This window comes from Gossypium arboreum, chromosome 13 (assembly GCF_025698485.1).
Source record: "Gossypium arboreum isolate Shixiya-1 chromosome 13, ASM2569848v2, whole genome shotgun sequence".
Lineage (NCBI taxonomy): Eukaryota > Viridiplantae > Streptophyta > Magnoliopsida > Malvales > Malvaceae > Gossypium > Gossypium arboreum.
Window position 1 is genome coordinate 119,397,618 of NC_069082.1, and position 6,876 is coordinate 119,404,493.

Sequence of the window (6,876 nt, forward strand, 5' to 3'; positions counted from 1 at the left end):
TGTATGGTACATTTAATATTTATAAGTAGTATACATTTTAAACCAGTGGTGATCTGTCTATCATGTGACCATTTATATGTCTTCTTTTTTATTAATAACAATTTCTCTCGTCATTCCTTGTCTCACCCTTTCTTGGATACATGTATATATAAGCTGAGAAGCTTGATATTTTGCAGCCTTATTTGATTGCTGAATCATGAGAGAGAGAGAGAGGGTCATTGAGAAATAGAAAATTAACGGGGTATTTGAATTGAAGTTTATATATATATTTGCTTGATTTGTGTGTGCATGCTTGTTTGTCTCCTTGATTTACATATATATATTAAACAAAAGGAAGCCCTAGATTCTCTAGGTTGATTGTTAAATAAAGAAAGAAAGAAAAGGAGAGAGGTAAAGATCATTCATGTAAGTATATATAATGAGGAAGGGAAGGGTGTATCGATACGGGAAGGTGATAGGACTCAAAATAGGGTTAATATAGAAGAAGAAGAAGAAGAAGAAGAAGAAGAAGAAGAAGAAAAGAGGGTGTAAGGAATGAAGTTTGATCCAAGATCAATCCCTCCGTAATGGTCTTTTCATCATTTTATAACTTGATGGTTCATGGATGGATCTCGGACCAGGCTTCATTCCTCACGCCATGCTTTTCCTAACTCCAACGCATTCAACTCCATCTTTAATCCACTGAGAAATAGGTTATACTAGTAAGCCAAGCAGGGGCTCCCTCTTTCTCTTCCTTCTCATCTTTAACTTCATATCTTTTTCTTTCTTCACTATAAAGACTTTGGACTCAGTACTTAAGCATTCAAGAGCATACTCCAACCCTATCTGCAAACCTAATCTATATATATGATTAATCTTTATTTATAGGAAGAAGTTATAGGGATACCTGATGAGAGAGTATCCCAAAAAAAGAACCCTAGAAAAATATATATGTAGTGATACTCGATCCATTGAAGACGTTGAGAGTTTATTATAGAATGTGTTTGGTATTGTAGAGAATAATATTTTTTTATAGAATTTAATTTATTGGAATGTAATTCCAATTTTTGTTATGCAAAAATGGGTTTACTTTCCTTATTATTTACATTTCCACAAATAATGAAAATTCAGTCTTCATAATTAACAAGAATGTAACTTTCCTGCATAGATGAAAAAGTAATAATGGTTGCTAAAACAAAATTAGCTTTTCTTTAATTTATGTTAGGGTATTAACTTATTATTCATCATAAATAAATAAATAAAAATTGTTGCTTCGTCTCTTGTCTTTGCAGCTTTTTGCCCTTTAATTTATTGTTTCAAAGTAAGTAAATAATTATATTTTCTTTTGTTATAAATATTCTTTTAAAATGTATTTATTTCAAAAATAATTTCTAACTACATGCACAATATATGGATATGTACAATGTAATGGAAAAAATTGCAACTTGTACATCATCAAAATCTTGAAAAATATGCGAGTATTTTTTTTCAAATGTATTCATAATAAATTCAATCAAAATGTGAGAAAATATATTAGATCAAATATTTATTATTAAAAATATTATTGGAAATATTATTAAATATTTAATTCAATTTTTCAATAATAAAATTATTAAATAATATTAAAATATATTAATATTATTTTTATTTAATAAGGATAAGTGTGCTAAAATGTTGTTTTAACTTTTTCAAAATTTTAATCATTAATTCTAATTTAAGGTTTTAATTAATATATTCAGATAAATATAAAATATTATAAAATAACTTTCCAAACAATCACATTGCATTCCAAGAAATCATATCCCAGCATTCCATAACAAAAGATTTCAAAACATCTCTCCACATGTACAATGGAACCCACAAAGAACAAGCATTGTAATTGAAGATTCTAATAATACAATTCAGTTTTATCACACCCATGAAAAATGTGTATAACAAATTAAAAAAATACATAATAATAAATGGCTTTGATTCAATGGTAGAATTTAAAAAAATTATAATGTTTTGGGTTCAAATCTCCTTGTACAATTTTTTTCTAAATTTTATATGAAAAGATAAAACTACCCTAAATATAATGTCTATTGCTTATTAAAAACAAGTAAGTAAATTCATTACTAAATTTATGATCGATTAAGGGTAACACTAACTCGAGCATGTTTGATAAATTGAAAGCTTAAATACTAAAAAATTAAGTACTGAATTTTTCTTGCTAAATTTTATAAGTGTTTAATTTATATTAGAAAATTATTTGGTAATTTAGTAAATATAAGTACTAAATATAACTATATTTTTATAAAAATAAGTATTGATTTTTAAAATATTATTCAATTTTAATATTAATCTGTTTAATATAATATTTTATATGATTCTAATTAGTAAATATAAGTTGTAACTCTCTGAATTATTAACCTTTATTTTTCTAAAATTTGTTATAACTAAGTATTTGCTTTAGTGGTTAAGTGTTTTGTATGTGTGTTTGGGGTCTTGGGTCTAAGTCCCACTCTTTGGAAAATTCTGTTTTTTTCTTTTTTTGGTCTTAGTTTTATCCCTTTTAGGTGGGATTATGTTATAATTTTGTAAACTCATATTAAAATGAGCCTACTGGTTCGAGTGGTAAAGTGTTAGCTTGTTCTGAGGTCTCGTGTCTGAGTCCCTATGTGATTGGGAATGATAATTTTTGCTTCTGTTGTGGGATAGAAGTTTGATGTTAGTGAAATTCTGAGTTAGTGGAGTAGTGGGGGAGGTTCGGATTGTGCCCAATTCTGATTTTAATTTATTTTTTTTTCTCTTCCCCAAAAAGACTTCTCCCCTTTTGACATTCTTCTATTCTCCTTTGTAAAAAAAATTCTTTTTTATTCCTTCTTGATTCTGGCATAATCTCCTTTTCAAATGCGGTGTTTTAGTTTTCCTGTTTTTCGTACGGCATGGTAAGTAGTAGTTGAAAGGTTTTGCTCGGGTTGGGGGAGAATTCTTTTAAAGCGCTTTTTCTTTTTATTGTTGTCTTTTTTATTAGTATTGATTTTTGGGTTGTTGGCAGCAGTGAATCGTGAGGAACAAAGCTCTTCTCTTGTGGAAACGTAGAAATGGTATCGTTCGGGACATTGGGTAAGTAACGAACACTGGAGTTTCACAATAGTCAATCTCTTTGTTTTGGTTCAATTGAGGATTAAAGACTGATTTTGAGGCATGTATTGTAAATTTTTAGGTTCTAGTGGTCTCGAGATTATTTTCGCATAAAAAACGAGCTAGGTGGTAACGAAAATATGGAAAATTGAGGTTCGGTGAAAGCTAAAAAAGTAGCCTGTCGATGCTACAGGGGTGTGTGCCCAGCTGTGTGCGACACATGGTCGTGTGACGTGTGAGTGTGTGGCTGGTGGGTCACACAGGCGTGTGAACTGTGGGCCAAGCCATGTGGGCCACATAGGCAAGGCCAATTTTCCCTAGGGTTACACAAGTAGTTCCAGCCGACTGTGGGTCTTCTGTAGGGTCAGTAAGGGCAAAGCAAACCTTAATGCATAATATATGCTCTTCTGATAGACTGATTTGAGCATTTAGAAATTCATATGTATGATTTGTCTGGTTCATAATAACATATATGTTATCTGTATATAAGCATGCAAGAAATGTTAATTATGTTATATCTGTTATCTGTTATTTGTATCTGTGTATGGGGTGAGATTTGTATCTATGGAGGAAGTGTTCTGTAAGGCAACATTTCACTGATATACTGACAGCTTGATCGCAAACTATTCTGTTAAGTGTCATATAGAAACTATGTGGTGTGTAGGGCTGGGTGGGTGTTTTATACTCCACGTGGTGTGATTGGATGGTCAGAGTTGGTGTGTAAAGGATGGGGGTAAGACTTTGTATATCTGTATGTATCTGATAATCTTATTCTGGTAAGGACTTATGTTCGCTTTTGTTCTAATATACTAAAATTCAGAAATTTATGCAGGTATGTTACTATTGAGTTACACACTGAGTTTATGAAAACCCACATCTGTTTGCCTGTTCTGTTCAGGTAATCCTCAGACATAGGTGAGTCGGTGTGACGGAGGCTCTGCGGTGACCACTAGTTCATGAACTGTCTTAAATAATGGTTTTTATTTAAAATATGGATTATTTCTGAAAGTTTTGTAATTCTTGGACTCTCCGGACTATTGATTTTAATTTTGGTTTTGGGATGTGTTTTTTTATTTTCATACTGCAATGTTTGACAAAAACCACGAATTTGACATAGGCGAGTCGGTGTGACGGAGGCTCTGCGATGACCACTAGTTCGTGAACTGTCTTAAATAATGGTTTTTATTTAAAATATGGATTATTTCTGAAAGTTTTGTAATTCTTGGACTCTCCGGACTATTGATTTTAATTTTGGTTTTGGGATGTGTTTTTTTATTTTCATACTGCAAAGCTTGACAAAAACCACGAATTTGCATAAACAAATATTTTTTTCTGAAATCACAAACTTGGTTTTCAAGTTTAACAATATCTAACTTCCGCTGCAAAATAAATTTTATGAAAGAGCAAATTAACAATGTTTTCTTTAATGAAAATAATAATGGGTTTGATAAAATGTAGATTCTTTTAGTAACAATTTAACACAACAAGATTGATTTCAAAACTCTTCTTCATAACACTCCCAAATTTGGCCATAACGTCTAGGCCGGGTTTGGGGTGTTACATAAGTACTAAATATAACTATATTGTTTGTATAGGCTGCAGTAAATTGCCTAACACAATATACTTATATTCACCTCCATGATTAGTACAAAGAATTTTGATCACACTACCACTTTATTTTTCAGCAAGACTTTTGAACTTCTTGAATGTTTCAAAGGCTTCAGATTTTTCCTATAAGAGGTACACCCACACTTTCTGACTGAAATCATCCATAAATGTAATTAGATTGGACCATAGAGATCCGAATGGACTAAATCAAGTTGTTTCTTAACTCTTCATGCCTTACCTTATGGAAACTGAGCTCGATGTTGTTTGCTAACAACACAATCTTCACATATTTCTTATAGAATTATGATTGGAGGAAATCCCTCCACCATCTTCTTTTGGTGTAGTGTTCACAAGCCACCAAAATTGAAATAACCATATCTAAAATACCAAATCCATAAATTTGATGATGACATCTTTTTTTCATGACATGTCATTAAAAGTGCCTCTTCTTCTTACTTCTCTTCTTCATTTGTTGCTACAAAATTCGTTGCCTCCAAATGTTAATCGAGATTGGTGTAGCACACAGACTTGTAGTGCCCGTGCTTATGGCATCTAAAACATTCAACTTTTGATTTGTTTGCTTGCCTTGGCTTGTACCCAGTCGAATATTGACCTCGACCCTTACTTCGTGTAGAATCTGAGGAAGAACCTTCAATTTTTTTATTGTTGAAAATGCTGTGATGGTGAAATCTTCTTCCTTTCCCTCTACTATGATCATGACCTTTTGAATTGGTGGTTGCCTTCAATACTTGTTCTTCTTTATCTTGGTGTTGAATTTTTAGTTCATGAACCGATAAAGAACCTTACAACTCATCAGTTGATAGTTCTTCAACATTGTTAGCTTCTTCTATAATGCAACAACAAAATTGAATTTTGGTGTCAAAGGTCAAAGAATTTTTTTCAACAATAGCACCATTTTTGTCTTGTCACCATGAATTTGCATCTTATTCGCAATTGCCATAGTTCTTGAAAAATAATCAGGAACCAACTTCCTTGGTTTCATTAGTAGTGTTTCAAACTCCGTATGAAAAGCTTGGAGTTGCTGCCTCTTTACTTTATTCGGACCTTGATACTTCTTTTTTCATAAAATCCTATATCTATTTGTAAGTATCCTTGTTAAGAATCGTCTCCATGATGGACTTGTTTATTGCTTGAAACATGTAGTTCTTCGCTTTGAGATCTTTCAACTTTGTCACTTTATGAGTTGTTTGTTATGCTGCTACCAAAGTTGTTCATTATTTAGGTTCAATAATTTCAGAAGAAACAAAATTCTAGTATTCCTTGGACCGTAGAAAATTTTCCATTAACATGCTCCAATGGTCATAATGACCATTCTCCTCTTTTTCTTATTATGAAATCCCCTATTGATATCTTCTCTTTCTCACATCTAAAATCCCCAACTAATAGCTTTTCTTTTCTTTTTTTCATTCTTCTTCCCTCCACCACTGTAAACTTAATCTCTTCTTCACTTAATTTAAAATATTATTTTTAACCTCACTTCCTCCTAACCCTATCTGTGCCACACACCAAAACTCTTTTTCTCTTCAATATATTTAGAAAATTGAAAATTCATGATAGCTTAATCCATTGAAAAAAATAAGTGAAGTGTTTTTAGGGTCGTCTCGCAGGATCCAAGATCTGGTAAGTTTTAATTCGAACTATTTATTTTTCAATGTTTCTTTACGTGTTCTTCAATTAATATATGTTTTTCAATGTTTCTTTTTCAATTATAAAAGCAAATGTAACCCCCCACCCCTAGAAAAAGTTGAAAATATTAAGAAATGAATGCTAAAACCCCATGGATGAACCTAAAATCTATACTCATACTCTAACCAAAAAAGAAAACCCCATAAATATATACTATATTATTTTATCAACAGTTGCTTACTTATAGAATTGCAACATACCAATTCTATGGCCATTTGCAAAGTGACAAAGAAGATTAAAAGACACTACAATAAAGCCTTATTCTGTAGTTTTACCCCACAAAGCAAAAAAAAAAAAAAAAAGAAGAAGAAGAAGAAGAAGAAGCTAATAACAAGATTGATTTGCTCACAGATAGTCCAAAAGCAGAGGTGATAATTAATTTTTTATCAAACCTATATACACTAGATCTTGATCCATTGAAAAAAGAAAGCGTTTTGGTTTATAGATCTAATATGCCAA